The sequence below is a fragment of the Lytechinus variegatus genome, chromosome 13, assembly GCF_018143015.1.
Source record: "Lytechinus variegatus isolate NC3 chromosome 13, Lvar_3.0, whole genome shotgun sequence".
Classification (NCBI taxonomy): Eukaryota; Metazoa; Echinodermata; class Echinoidea; order Temnopleuroida; family Toxopneustidae; genus Lytechinus; species Lytechinus variegatus.
The window spans coordinates 6,320,600-6,337,580 of NC_054752.1; positions in this window are offsets into that span (position 1 = coordinate 6,320,600).

The following is a 16,981-nucleotide window of genomic DNA, read 5'->3' on the forward strand; positions in this document are numbered from 1 at the left end:
CCGAGGTAAGTCACTGTTTTTGTTCCTTTTAACTTCATTTCTCTCCGTTTTTTGGCAATTGATGCCAAGAGGGAATATAAATTTGCACTCTGGTCACTATAATTTTCGAAATTTTTATTCATTAAAGACAAAAACTGAAAAGCCCCGACGGGGGGATTTTGCATTGCAAGTCCCCTAATGGTGGCTGCACGATAGCGAGCCGTCTGTGTACGAGGAGAAATTAAAAAAAAATGTTAAAAAACTTCTCGAAACAGACGGCTGCCAGCTGTCTAATTACTCTGTGCATTGTACAAGTCTCAATTTAAGATAATGGAAAAGGGGTAACTATACCTGTATCTAAAATAAAAATCATATATCAAAGCGCCTCTTCTTAAAGTGTACAATGAGTTTGTTTCTTTTCTTGGCTAGGTGATGCTCAATTTCCTTTTGTTTCTTTACAAAACTTTTTAAAGTAAATCCACATTTGGTAGGGTGTTCTTGAATTTACAAATATAAATATAATATTTAGCCAATAATAAAAGGTAAGTAACAAATCTATCCGTTGATACACCAAACATTTTTTTAAAATTAGTGAGATCGAAATCTGAAATATGCTTTTTTTTATTGTAGTCAATAGAAAATTCCAAATTAGGGTAACCTTATCACAGTCCCAGAACAGATGAAAATCATAAAAGTGAAGTGTTTCCCGGGAGTTTTTCTTTTGTCATAATTAAACTTTGCCCATTCTCTCCGATAATAGAAATAATCGCGGCTCCTATTTACTTGCGAAACCTCATTTATTGCAAGAAACGCTGATCAATATTCATGCCTTGCCTAATACTTGATCCAAACTGAAAATAATGTGATTTGAACTCGTAAAAACGCTGAACATTAATCAGAATCAATAAATAATTAGATTTTTGGTGAATCTGACATGTTTGCATGTCTTCATGAATATTCAGTGAGCAAGCTGATCACTATATCCCCACTTGTTGTATATATACGTGTATGTGAAATATTATTCAGATTTTGTCATCAAGAATTGGATTGACATCTGATTATAGTGTTATGTGATGAAAAGACATACATGTAATTCGAGATCAATGTGTGTGTATTTGAGTTTTGTCAGACGTGTATCAATCAGATATGATTATTTACGTCTGGGACCGACCTTTAACGTCACCATCCGAAAGACGTGACCAGGGCTCGAACCTCTGCATCAATTTGTAACTTCCCCACAGCTTGGATTACAGGCGCACGCCACAACGCCCAGTCGAGATCAATACTTAATTTAATCAATACTTCTACAGGATGTATAACAGGAAATCAGAAGTTTACCAACTCTTAACTTTCTAAGGAAAGTATTACCCATTCTTCTCCCAGCTAAACTTCTGACGCACACACATTGTATGGGTTCGTTATTCACTGCATTTCATGTTCTCCCTAAAAGGTCAAGTCCCCCAATTCAGAGTAAAGTTATGACGCACAGATTGTTTTGGTCAAGCGTCCAATGACCAACACCTGTTTGGCTGTAAAGAGCCTAGACCAGACATATATAAAAGGGGTTCACTTCTGAATCCAAAATCAGATTACTTTAGAGATTATTCCAGCATACAGATAGATTAGAGATTGGAGTTTAGAGCAGCATTTATTGTCTTCATCTTCAGAGTACAGTCACATTCAGACTTACTCATGCATTTGTCATTATCATCAAGTAATCACCTTAAATTAATAAATATATATATGAACTGTACATCCTGCATCGACTCGTATCATTTTAAGTCTGGTTGAAAGTAAAAGAGCATTATTAGATCCAGCGGCAACACAACAATAGATATTCATTATCTTATAAAAGAGACATTCACGAGATGTACCACAAACGCATGTACTATTATATGATTTCATTCATAAAAAATGGGGACATGGCATCATTGATCAGCCCACCTATAATATAGGCATCACGCTCAAATTCAGTCGAATTTTAACCAGCACCCGGCCCTGTTAAAATATTGTTTCCAGGGCTCTGCAAGAATATTTGTTATCAGTTTTTGATGAAGTTTTACAATTTTGCCATTTTTGTGTGTGAATTTACCCCTCGAGTACCCCTTTCAAAAAAAGTATTAATTCGCACTCAAGAGGGCGCTCGCGATTTTATTGCGTTATGATTGCTCAGAGTCAAGAGTCAACGATTATGAACTGCCAGACTGGAAAACTTCACATCTCATGAAGATGGACAGTTCATGTAAATGTGAAGCATACGTGTATTTTATATATAGTACATCTGAATTTTCCTATTTAGTATTCCTATATCATAAATAAATGAAGATCTTGGAAAAGGGCCACAGAACACATCATCGCCGCAAATCGAATTTCTCTATCATGTCTATATATGCCTGTAAGGTTAATTGTCTGTGTTAAGTGTGGAGCGTTGTGGCCCAGTGGATTAGTCTTCGGACTTTGAAACAGAGGGTCGTGGGTTCGAATCCCAGCCATGGCGTAATTTCCTTCAGCAAGAAACTGATCCACAATGTGCTGCACTCAACCCAGGTGGGGTAAATGGGTACCGGTAGGAAGTAATTCCTTAAGAAGCTGTGTGCGCTATGAACGCCTAGCTTACCCGGGTAATATATAGGAGCGCCTTGAGCACCTAACAAGGTGGATATGTGCGCAATATAAATATCCTATATTATTATTATTATTATTATTAATTGCATTGCACGTACGTAATTTCTACTTTTCAGTCAATAAAACAGTTCTTCTGACTTAAACGGTTGTGATAAGAAGTAAAGAGATTGAATATGACATGAAAATTGTCAGAAGTCTGTATTCTACGATAATAGAGCACCTGCATGGGTTCATCATCATTGATATTATATTCTTATTATTATCATTATTATTATTATCATTATTATTATTATTATGAAAATTATCATTATTATTATCATACCTTGAAGGTGCAAAATGCACCTGTGAGGTGCAATTCTGCACCGTAATGGTGCTATGATTTGCACCTTTCAGAGAGGTGCAAAGTTGTAACTCAAAGGTGCTCCCATGCACCTGTAAAGGTACAAAGTTGAACTTATTTTTTCTTAGCGTGTAGACAGTATATTGATGAAGGCTCGTCATCAAAACCACAGTAGGGCATTATTATACTCTAGTCGGAGTCAAACCCGATTTAAAACGACAAGGGGATAAAATTAGGATGTTTGAAAAATAATGCAATGAAAGAAAACTTAAGAAAAGGTATGCGTCTGACGTATATGCACACTGTTTGGTGCTGCTGAAAATGAATGATCGTGGCCTTCTTTGGTTTGAAATACGACTTCAGACGTAATTATGCAAGGCTTATACACGTACGTTCATTATGATGCTCAAGGAATTTTCCCTGGCTTTCGGCTTGGTTTAAAATACGACTTGGTATTTTTTTTTTCAATCATAAACCCAATTATTTTTAACTTTGCCCAAATTTCAAAGACAATGGCAGGTTCCTATTTGAATATAAAGGACATTACAACAACGACCCATAAGTCTGAATGTTTAAACTGTACCACATAAAATAATAAAATGTCACTAATTTGTATCACGTCAGAGAATGCATAATGATACGAATATATAATGGTTACTTCACAATGATAATGACCTTCACCGAGCCGAAGAGTGCGCTCTAAACGTGACTTTTATGAGGTGGTATTCCCCCGGGGTATTCCCCAATATCAGACATAACATTAATTACCAGCTGGAAGAAGAAATATAAATAGATTGGCAGTGAGAGAAATTGAGAGAGGGAGAGAGGGGGTGGGGGAGAGCGAAAGGACAACAACTCTTCTTACCATGCAAGAGTCGCCCCTTTGAGCTCCTAAGTTCTCTCAACTACTTACAGTTTCTGATAGCGCTTCGCACTCGCATTAATTATCTAGTTCCATATACGTATCTTGTTTAGGATCACAGACATTGCCAACATTATTAAGGTCAAAATACAAGAAATTTCCAAACACTTAAGCTCGCGTTTCGCGCTCGCAATATTTAAATAGGGCTTATGAGATAATTAGATATTGATTATGAAAAATAAGCACAAGAAGCTAGGGACTGTTAGGACTACCCCTACAATAAAAAAATCAACTTTGATCTGCCGATCGGGGAAATATGGGTGAAAAAAATTTCGCCCCCCCCCCTCCCATTGGCGAAAACTGAATCCGCCCCTGCGTTATATCATAGCATGTAAGCATTAAAATGAAATGTCTGTGACGTGTATCGTTATCAGATAATATGAAACAAGAATTATCATGGTGTGAAGATTTTAAAAATGATTGTGAGCCGACGAGTGCGCTAAAAGTCAATTAGTTTTACGAGGTGGTATTCCCCAATATCAGACATAACATTAATTACAAGCTGAAATAAAAAAATATAAATAGATTGGCTGGGAGAGAAATTGAGAGAGGGGGCTCAGAGAGGGGACGAGAGAGCTAAATGACAACAACTCTTGTTACCATGCAAGAATCGCCTCTTTCAGCCTATATGTTCTCACAACAGGTACTGCATACGGCTCTGCAGGTAGAGATCTTTGGATTTCGCAATATTGCAGATCGAGCATAATTGGGCCTGATAGTGAGACTAGATTTACCCTGTTCACGTGTATGGGTTTACGTATAGATTTCACATAAGGAACAAGGACCCCCCCCCCCCCTTGTAAGAGGTTGAATGTGGTATTTAAAAATTGTATTTTACAATTTTTGTATTAGAACACATGCGTGGATTCAGGGCCACTTGCATTTTATACCTCCCTTCTAATCACAAATGCTTAATCGATGACAGACCTAGCGTGCGCAAGGTATAGATTATAAAGTATGAAATAAATAAGTATGCATTGAAATAGCCAACCATTATTAAGCCTAGGAAAAAAAGAAGAAAAAAACGAGAAAAAGAATCAAGTAAATAAAATAAGGTGAGGAGCAGACTTGGAAAAAAATCATGTTACTATATAAATTATATAAAAGGGTGTGTGTGTGTGTGTGTATGTATATCGGATAATGATACGAGAATATCATGGCGTTCAAAATTATGACACAGAGCCGACGAGTGCGCTAAAAGTCCGACTTTTACGAGGTGGTATTCCCCAATATAAGAATTAACATTGATTACCAGGTTAAAGAAAACTATAAATAGATTGGCAGTGAGAGAAATTGAGAGAGGGGAGGAGAGAGATAAATGAAAATTAAAATTGTTATCATGAAAAAATCGCCCCTTTCGCTTTTCTGTTCTCTCAACAAGCACTATCTGCAGGCAGCTATATCTTTGGATTTCGCAAATATGATAACTGTCACTTTTGTATATAGCCTTCAATTTAATCTGCCGTACCTCTAAAAATTATTTGATGATACTTATATACAGGCCTGTGTATTACTATGTACATGTACGATTTGTTTAAATCCAAAACTCACCCAAAATCTCACTCCATCCTGCAAGGGCTTGTCTCTATAAAGAGGTTTATAGGTGTGAGACGAGGAGAGAGGGAGGGGGTGGGTGGGGTGGGTATAGGTTTAGAGCCCGGTACATTATCTTTGGGGAATTCCACAAAGCAAGAACCAAAATGTTGACTTCCAATATGCATGGCTGCTTGTGGGAACCCTATTATACCTAAAGAAATATTTTGTTTGACTTTCAAAATGAGATCTCAGATCTCAATGCAGTCATAAGAAAAAAAAATGAAAATATCATGATATATTTTGTTTGTTAATGGTAAGTTCTGTTATAGCAGTTTCAACTTTCGTTACTTTCCGTGATCACTTGTAAACAGAATCACAACGGGATAACATCAATACCCAGGGTTGTTATCTATCTCGCAGATTTCGAGAAGTCCGTACTATATCGAGTAGATCGTGGGGGACTATGTGTTTTACTTTCCAATATGAAATAATCCTGAATGAGCTTTCAAAACTAGCAGGAATTTTAGGAATTTGATCCCGAGATTTATTTATTTTTCTATGATATTCAACTTCAAGATATTTTTATAATCCGTTTTTTTAGTTTCTCAAAGAGTCCAAAGAGAGAGAGAGAGAAAACTCTTTTAAAAGAAATCTCCGGGTGAAATGTCAAATACACCCCCCCCCCCTTTTTTTACAATTCGCTGGCCGGACTTGTCCCCCGAAAAAGTTCCCCTTTACCGGAAATTTTGGGAACACACATGCGGCCCTTCCGAAACCGGAGTGGGAGGGGGGGGGGGGGTTCAAACGTACCCGACGCATATTCTTATTCATCATATAAGATGGTTGAATATTAGAGGATTGGGTGGGGGTAATAATTTTCTTTGCAATAAAAAACCCCAAATTCAGAGACATGTTGAAATCTTGTTCTGAAAGCGGGGAATATCACTATCGATTGGCAATCGACTAGTGTCATCCATGATAACAGCGCAGCTGCTCAGAATGACGTCATAATCAGGTGATCACGCGTTGACGAAACAAGCTTTCTCATTGGTGGAGCAATTCTGGATTAATTAATTAACAGCCTGTTTTTATGTACGTAAATCATGTTTATTGGCCAGGTTAGGCTGGAATTCCCCAGGAGTGGGCGTGGCGTTTCAGAGAGATCACATTTAAAGATGTAAATCCACATCTGTTGAACATAGTAAGCCTTGTATATCAGCCGTCAAGATCGCTTGAAACTTTAAACATTCGTCTCAGTCTCGAGAAATTATTTTTGAGACTGCCAGCAATATTAAACTTATTTTTAAAGAAAAGAAGTCTTATTAGATTTCTGTGGCATAATCTGAAGCAAGTTGTTTGAACAGGTAAGACACGTTTGGCATCTTTTTTTCTGATCATGTATAGACGGGGAAAACTCGAGAGGGGACGTGTATGTAGGTAGGAGCGCGACACCCCCAAATGCCCTGTCGGCAGAAATAAAAAATATGGTGAAAATAAACAGTGAGAGAAGGATGGTGTAAGGTTGGAAAAAAAACTAAAATGATAATAAATCAAAATAGAAGGAAAATAAAAGGCTAAAGATAAATTATTGGATTTCTTTTACCATTTTATTTTTTTTTCATCTTTACCCTGTACTGTTTTCTTTTCTCAGCCCGTCACACTGTTACAGACAAAAGATTTTACAGAACGATATAACAGAATCATTTTTAAAGTTTCAAACAGGACATTTTCAGCAATTTAACAAAATAGGTTTCTTTAGAAAATAAAAAGGGGGTGTATTACAGGAAATTTGTAAAGTTTCATTAACAACATACCAAGTGAATTTTTTGTAATTTTGCAATATGCATCTGATATTACCTAATGCAGTAAGGTTATGTTCTCGAGACTCTGCAGTATAGGATCTTGTGGAGTTTGTTTAAGGAGACTTTTCCTAACAGTAAACTTGTTGCCGAGATATACTCTAAAAATGAAGTGCTAATTCAGCTCTTAAAGAGCGTGTAAAGTGACTGACTTCGGAGTGCTGATTTGTCTAGTTCAAATTTGAACGAAGAGAGTTTAAGCAAATGTATAATGTTGTACACATTTTTTTTATATACCCGAAAACAATTAGCTTTTGTGTATTTTTATACAGAACAATAAATTATCTTGAATCTTGAATATATAAAAAAATCGGAAAAACACCAAAGTTTTCATGTAGTATGCAACATATATGAGGAATTGAACTTTATATTTTAAACATTTTGTTTTGAAATGTAAATAACATCTAATTGGGTCATATTATTCAATTAAGTTTTTGATCGTTTTTACTAGTTAAATACTATCTTTATTTTTGTTAAATATTAATGTATCTGACCCAAAAGGGTTCTAGTGTCAGTGAATGCTATATATAAACGGAAATGTGTTTTATTGGATGAATTTACCATCTTTTAGTCTTCTAATATCCGATTTCAAATCTAAATTCTCAGTCACTTAATTATGAAAGAGGGTAATAGATTGAACTTCAAATCCTAATTGCCTGAGAAATAAAGGCTATAATTATTTAAATTCTATGGCCCATATTCTGAAGTTGGGTTTAACTTAAACTCAGGTTTAAAGTTGTGGTTTAAGTATGGACAGCCAATTGTTACATAAATCACAAACAGTAGAGATATTATATTTCATCTCATTTGGCTCTCAAGTCATTAATAATTGTCTAGGAAGTATAAATAGATGATTGTATTCACCATCAAATAATCAGGAAAGAGCACAGTAAACATAAGAAACATATCTATTTTGACACTTTTGGCTTCCCATAATTTTAGCACAGAGTTAGACCATGGTATAAGTTAAACTTGACTTCAGAATACGGGCCTATTTGATGAATTTGCATTCAATAACCCCTACCATTATACCACGACTATATTTCTGTTATTTTGCGCAATAAAAGATAAGTCTGTTTTTTTATAGCACTGTATATGTCGGTTTTCTTTCCCCTTTCCTTTCGAGGTCTCCATCAATTTCAAGCTCCAGTATCTTAAAGGTCAAGTTTACCCCAGAAACAATGTTGATTTGAATAAATAGAGAAAAACGAGAATAATGCTTGTAATAAGATCAAATTTGGATGTAAAACAAGAAAGTTATGACATTTTAAAGTTTCGCTTATTTTTTACAAAATAGTTATATGCACAATTCAGTGACATGCAAATGAGAGAGTCGATGATGTACATCAATTTTTGTTTGAATTACACAAGTTTTCAATTTTAACCAATTTGACATTAAGGACCAACTTAACTGAGCCATAAACATGCTACAACAATGATAATGCCACATGTTCACGGACGAATAATATTTCGTTTCACAAGACAACGAGGAGAAAATTTTGAATATTCCATAATTATAGTTAAATATAAAAATGTAGTGAGTGAGTGACGTCATCAGTCCTCTCGCTGCATACCGATCAGGATGTGCACATACTATTTTGTGAAATTAAGCAAAACTTTAAAATGTCATAACTTTCTTATTTTAAGTCCGATTTTTATGAAATTTTCAGAGTTGTTCATGTTAGATTTTTCTCTTTTCATTCAAATCTCCTTTTTGGGGGTGGACTTGTCCTTTAAGATGGCGTATATCGGAATTACATTATATTATCATCATTACTATTATTACTACGATTATTCCACATTTCAAAATGTATTTTTACGATATATATATATATATTCTGCTACATGTTTCATAAATTTAAAAAGGGAAATTTTCGAGTATAATTATATTTTATTTGGAATAATGTTAATGTATATCTCATTCATTATATTATTTGCTTATTGTTGTATGTTATGCTGAATAATGATTATACTTGTCTTTTGTTATTGGAATGTGGAAATCAAATCAAACAGAGCGAAAGTAGCATTAATAATCAATGCATAAAATCTGTTAATTCAATTGAAATGCCATATTTCCTGATATCTGAGTATCATAATCAAAATATACTTTTAGGTTTTTTGTCTCGCCTGCATAACAGAGCGAGACTATAGGCACCGCTTTTCTGACGGCGCCGGCGTCAACATCAAATCTTAACCTATATCATAACTAGAAACTGTATGGACCTAGTTCATGAAACTTGGACATAAGGGTAATCCAGTATTACTGAATATCCTGCCTGAGTTTCAGGTCACATGACCAAGGTCAAAGGTCAGTTAAAGTCAATAAACGTAGGCATGTTGGGATAATTGTTGAATCGCCATCATAACTTTGAAAGTTTATGGATAGAGTGAATGAAATGTGGACATGACTGTGTGTATATAGTTGACAAGTCTTAAGTCACCGTTCAAATGTCATTTATGAACAAAGAACGTGGCATTATGAAATTATATGAATGGTGTTTTTGTGAATGATTATTTTATATCATATGTGGAAGCACCGTGGTGTAGCGGTTCTGACTCTCGCCTTGTAATCAGAGGGTCGTGTGTTCGAATCCCACCATGGCCTAGCGCCCTTTGGCAAGGCGTCAATCCACACTTTGCCACTCTCACCCAGCATGCCCAGGTGCTATTTGGCTATCGGTGGGAAACAACCATCATTGTGGTTATGGTGGTTGGTTTAGCAAGTTTGCGCCTATAACAGGCTGCTTGGAATGCTATGAATCCAGTGACCGGGTATAATAATGATTGTGAAGCGTTTTGAACAGTCGTAGCTTGATAAAGCGCTATATGAATGCCAATTATTATTATAGAAGTTTTCAAAGTTGGCACTGCCTCACTTGTTTTTACAAGAAATTTATCAAACACAAATGTCTAGCGATTGTTTTTAATACAAGATATCAAAGTGTTTAAAGTATACTTTTAGTAGTTCCAACCTTTCCTTTTATATTCATTGCTGCGAATTTTGTGGAGAATGTTCTTAGATTTTTAAACGAGTGAAGGAAGCAAGTAAAGCCAAACATATGGCAACCACCATGAAAATTGTAATGGTCTCATGCAGCCAAACAAATTAAACGTTTTCAGGTATATGGCAAAAAAATGCCAAAGTATTGTTAATATTCATTACACAGAGCCAATATACAATTTAAATATTTCAAACAACAAACCATTGTTAATTTTGATGAAAGTAATATAATATTAGTTTTTTTTTCTTTACTGCACGAGTGTGGCAATCGAACTAATTATTATCATGGAAAGCAAACAAATTTGGTCAGTTTCAAACATGAAATAATTACTGAAAAAGTCAGGCACATAAATAGATTCTTAGTAGGCCTACCTTATACGACGGTGGCCAAAAAATTTGATTTAGAAAATTAAGTGTTTTGCTCGAAAGTTAAAAATAAAAAAACATTAATAAAATATGGTAAGTTTTACTGGCTAACTTCGCTCACTGGTAGGAGCAATTTTAAAAGAAGATCGAACGTAACCAATAATATAAATACTAATGATCCGCCGAGATGTATTGCTTGGAAACTGATAACGATTCATTGCAAACATGCACAACCAATGGGCAATAATTATACTGCATATACAAAAATAACGCTGGAAGGGAAGGGGGCGCTGGGCAATGAGACTTACATGTTAAAATTACCGGCACAGTTAATAAGTTTGTGGCAAATATCAAAATTTCAAGTATTAAAAAATACACAAAATTTGTCTACGGGCATATACAAAAGTGAATGCAACATACATTGAGGTACACGTTGTATATATATATATATATATATATATATATATATATATATATATATATATATATATATATATATATATATATATAACAACAATCATCAAATGTTAAAAAAAATATGTTTTACACAAACTGTTGAGAAGAGATGAAAATTACTAAAGATAAAATAGATAATTAAGGTTAGAAGAAAAGGAGTCGTATAAACCTTAAATGTACTTTCACCCAGCAGCAATACTTACAGGTCTGAAGGAATTCTCTTGAAATTATTTCGACAGATACAAATATGTCGTCTAACCAAGGACAACCGCCTTCCCAGGTCAGCGCAGGAGCCAACCGCGTGGGCTACTCCCCGGGTGGGATCCAGCCCGGTACAGCCGCGGCTGGCCACATGTCATCCACCGCCAAGAGTCACGGCGGGTCAGTTCCAGCGGGAAGTACCGTCTCCCAGATGCAGTCCGCCGGAAGCAAGGGTAGCTACCACACCGGCGGCGGCAAGAAGTAGGAGAGTGACTTATCCGCATCAGACGTGATTCGACTTTGATCATCGAGGCTAAAAGTTGAATCTGCAAACTAAGAAGAACTTAACATTTGGATAACGGAACATGCATCTTTCGAGGTTCATACCTCATCGTCAGACTTAATTGGTAGAACAGAGTCACTGTAGGCCTATTTGTACACACAAATATATACCAGTGACTCTGCTTCGTGAATTTAGGCTGGTGATGTGATGTGAACCTCGAAACATGTTCCGAAAAAGATGTTATGTTCTTTTCCTTATTTTTGTCTTTATCGTGTTTTTTGCTTTTGGAAAATTTTAGAATGATCCCTATGTAATTCTTAATCCTTCTTTGATTCTTGGACTGGAGCTAGTCCAGGGATCTTTATTTCTCTCTTGATGCCTAATTCTGTCATTTTCAATGATGACCAATTAATCATAAGTTGTAACAGTCTGTAGATCAAAAGTGTCTCAGAGGTTAATTTTTCATTGTAAATTGCAAATTCCAACTTTCGGTTTAGTAACATTTAGTAACAAAAAAGTGAGACAAATCTCTTGTATATCATTATGTTCAATCTAACAGTATAATGATGGGCATTTTATTTTACCACGCTCCAGTAGTCATAGTAGATTGATAGAAGATGCCCTTAAAAAATATATTGAAATCATTACAAACTTTTTTCCTTTTTTGCACTTCATTCATATTTTGACCCATTATTTTTGGTACTCTGTAAAAAAACATATTGGATGAAATTGTAACCAGCACGAGGGTAATTATGTTTCCAACCAAGTTCGGGCAGTATTTTATCCAGAGCGGGAAGCATATTGTCAAGTAAGGTTTAAAAATAAGCAGCAATTACTTTAGAATGGGCACATTTTTCATTAGACTGGAAAAACAAATTGCCCAAAAGAAATGCCCAATGTTCGTTAGGCACATAATTACCCTCATGGAGCATTTTTATCAAATATGTTTTAGAGTGTAGCGATGCAGGGCCGTGGGCATTTTTTATTGTGTGCGAATGCACTCTGCAAGCCCCGTACGTCTTGCACCAGGCGCGGATCCATGGGGGGGGGACACAGGGGGCTCCCTTTTAAGCAGCAAAATTTAAATTTGTAATGTAAAAATGCCCTTTAAACAGAGATGAGCTCCCTCTTTGAAATTGAAGACCTTTCCTTTTTTCGGGTACGAAATATCCTTAATTTGTTGTTGAAAACCTCTTTTTGGGGGGAGGGGGCTTGAAAAAATTTTCCTCTGAAAAATTTGCTGCCCCTATTGGAAAATCCTGGATCCGCCCCTGTCTTGCACCATTGATACCCTTGAATGTTGCATGCTAGTCAATAACGCCACACCTGTGCATTATTTGTCCACCTGTATTCTTTATTCAAATAAGTAAAATTTGAGCTGCCGCTTACCCGACTATTGAAATGGAATTCAAGAAGTGCAACAGAATGTTATGATCGATTTTTTTTTCTTCACAGAAAATCATAACTGCCATTTTATTAAAAAACAATAGGACTCATGTATTATAGAAAAATATTGACGGAGATTGATTACGATTCTAAGCTTTGAAAAAAAGATTTAAATCTACCTTGTATTCCGAACAATGTATTCATTGGTTGAAAAGAAAGCTTACGAAGCTATATTGAACCAAACTGTTCTCGAAAGAATCTCTCCTTATGATTATAATCATTTATACTTTTAACATGTGTAAAGAGCTTATTTGTATTATCGAAAGTGATATAATCATTCAATTCTAAGTTTTAACATATCTACATGGAAGAGAAACTAATAAATTAAATGTAATGAAATATTCGGAAATGCATTATAAGGAAACACTATGGATAATATCGATCTTTTCTTAGTTTGATATGCGAAGTGTTCAATTTCGTGATTAGAATGTTCGTTTCATAATGATAGTGTAGAAATAACAACCCGAATGAGTAGATTGTAATATTTATGTAAATGTGTTTGTTTCCTTTTTTATTGTTAAGATATTTTTGTTAAATATTTTTAAAAGTCTTTATTGATAATTCATTTAAAACATATAATCTGATAAAATATTACAGAAAATAACATAGCATGTTAAATGCTCTAGAGCAAAAGCATATTATGTTTATAACAAACAACGCAAGGATGAAACAATAACTAACCTTGAATTTGATGTTCGTTCTCAAAAGTGAAAGCTTATTCCAATGTCGCTTTGTCTATGATTTGTTTAATAATTGCGAATAAATAGCCTCCTTAATGATAATTAACACATCTAGTTGTCATATTTCAAGCTCTCTATTTTCGGCCTATCGAGTAATTAATCGGATTCATAAAGCCATTGTGTATGACAATGCCATAAGCCGTCATTCATTCACTCACTATAGAGCGAATGTTGTACGTATTTTACCATCACTTTCTTGAAAGAGTGAGTGATTGTACAGTTTTATATAATTAGAAAGCTAGGATCGAGACTCCCTTCTGGGGGGGGGGGGGGTTCACGAAAGTACTTGTCGGGCATTTATCCGACAGTTACCATAGTAATAGTACCTCGCAGCGAATCGACGTCAGAGAAAGATGTCAGATCTGATAACTTGTCGGATGAAAATGTTGATGAAACATTCCCTGAAATGGTTGTACACAGTAAAATCGCTGTTTAAATTTTTTTATACAACGATGTTTACTATAAGAACCTGACAGTAATTGTTTAAACAAGTGTTTAAATCTTAAACAACAAAATTTAATTTTCAATAGCTAATCTTCAATGAATTAAACATGATTGTTAAAACTGTTAAACAACTAATGTAAGGTTCATATAGTAAACAGCGTTGTATAAAATCTTGAACAGCGTTTTTACTGTGTAAAACGGGTGGATGTAGGGAGTCTCGGCAACGATCCTAGCTCTCTTATTGGATAAAACTGTACAATCACTCATTCTCTCAAGTAAGTGAACATATGGACAATAAATCATTCATTTACTCGAGTGAGTGAATTAATATCGATTTATGGCACGAGCGGCTCGTCATATTTTTTGGAAGTTACGAATCATTTTATACGCACGAAAGGTGGCCTGTTATTGTGCTTACGAGGTAGGCCCCTACCGAGGCTTCACTGGAATTTGACTTTGGTGTATCCATGGTAACTGTGATCCCATTTTGACCAAAAATTTGTTTTTTAACGACAATAATTTGCATCTTCAAAGATTGGATTTAACTGTTGTTACGATACTGCAACAAATAACAATAAAAATGATTTGATATTTGATTTCCCTTTTTTATTACAGGAAATAATTAACCATATACAAACAAATCATAAATGATAATGGTCTTACGTCTCTTGAAATCAGTTCTGGCAATTATTCCAAATTATAGTATCCAGGTGGCTATTGTGAATCAATCTTTTGTTTAGCAATCTGAATTGTCTCTCTTTGGACATTCCAGGGAAAACAAAGATTATTCAAAGATTACTCATGTCAAACAAAGCTTTAGTGGAACATTCTTTATCATTCTATGCTATAAATATCCTTAAAGACAAAATGACTAAATAAACTGAATGTAACTGCTCTTACAATTTTACTTATATATAACACTGTGGTTGAAGGGAATAAAAATGTTGGATAATCTGATGCAGAGTGGTGGGCAATAATGAGCCAACAAAATAATTTGTGGTGGCTAGATATGGCGTACGAGGCAAAAATTCTTTAAAAAACTTAATGTTGCGTAAAATTTACAAAATATTTGGTATTATTTTACCCCTACCAACATGCATATTTCCATTTCACCCAGTATTCGGTACCCCCCCCCCCTTTATTTTTAGAGTGTATATGAATTAATGCCACATACACCATACTCAAAAATTACCCAGAATAATCAAGCCGGTAGCCAGAAGGTCGAGGGTTCGATCAAACCTCTAAAATTTTCAAAGGCAAGAAAAAAGAGTGGATCACAAGAAGAGAGAACAGAAAAGAGGAAAAAGAAATAAAAGAGTAAAAATTCACCTAATATTGGGTCGAGAGGGAACATGCATGTTTGCTGGGTGTTTCTTCTACCCCATATTGGGCAAAATGCATGTTTAAAGGGTATAGTTCAAAGCAACAATGCGTAAAATTTACAAAATATTTGGCATCTCTTTTTCCAAACCAACATGCATGTTCCCATTTCACCCAATATTAGGTAAACCTTTTTTTTTTTAGAGTTCATGTAAATTAATTCCACACCACACTAAAACAAAATGGCCCAGAAAAATCAAGCCGCTAGCCAGAGGGTTCAATCGAACCCCAAACATTTTCAATGGCAAGGGGGGGGGGGAGGGAGAAAGAAAGAACAGGAAAGAGAGGGGAGAAGAGAATAGTAAGGCGTTACAAGGTCCGGGAGGGGATGATGAAGAAAAAAAAATAGGCGTTTGGAAAATTTACCAGCATCATGTGTATGCTTAACGGCCACCGCACACCTTACGACTGTTCGCGATCCGATTTTGGAACAAATCGCATTTTACTCATTTTCTGAAAAAGTGAATGGAACATATCATTTCATTTTGAGGTTAAGATTAATTCAAAGAATACTAAAATAACCATTTCGAAAAATTACAAGCCTTTGTTTTAGAGTAAGAGCCAAATTAGTTTCAAATCGTTGGCAATCGTACTTCTGCTATGACGTCATTGCGACTAGATATTAAATTCGCCTTTTTTCTAAGAAGGATGATAGCACAGTCACAGATTTGAACACGGGTATTCGTACGATGATTTAGAACATTACACAGTAAGTTATTCCAAGTCTCAATATTAACATAAAATTCTACTACATTTTATTCTGAAATCGGGTCGCAGACCAATCGTAAGGAGTGCGGTCGCATTAACATGATGCATAGGCCTATCCCTGGGGCCCATCAACATATTACAAAGAGTTATACTCGTAAATCCATGGAAAACCACCAGTGTTATTATTCTTTACAGGAAATTTGTAAAATGTCCTTTGTTAACGAGGAGAACACAACAAGTTGTCAAGAAAACGACGAATGTATGAAATTTAGGCCTACATCATATCTTGAAAACATTTTGGACAAACATGCTTTGGCTTTCCATAGTTGAGGTTGATCCGATCAAGACGGTACCCTATGGGATGCATAGCACGTGTTTAATACCATAATAGAAAGGTATGGAGTATTGCCAAGTGCAATATATTCATGCTGTTAATATTTAGCTAGTTGTTCACTCAGAAATGGTCTCAATCCAGTTTTCTGACAAATTCTAACACAAAAATCTATATGAAAAAATAACGTCATAGAACACCATTTGGTATACCTATTCCTTTCCTTTTCTTCTCTATTTTCTCTGAAATTAATATTTCATTTCCTTTTTTATTCGCTTTTTATGGGGGAGGGGGCATGTCCCCCGTCCCCTTGTGACAGTGAGCTACAGCCTCAGTGTGTTAATGTGGGATCATTAAACCTGCT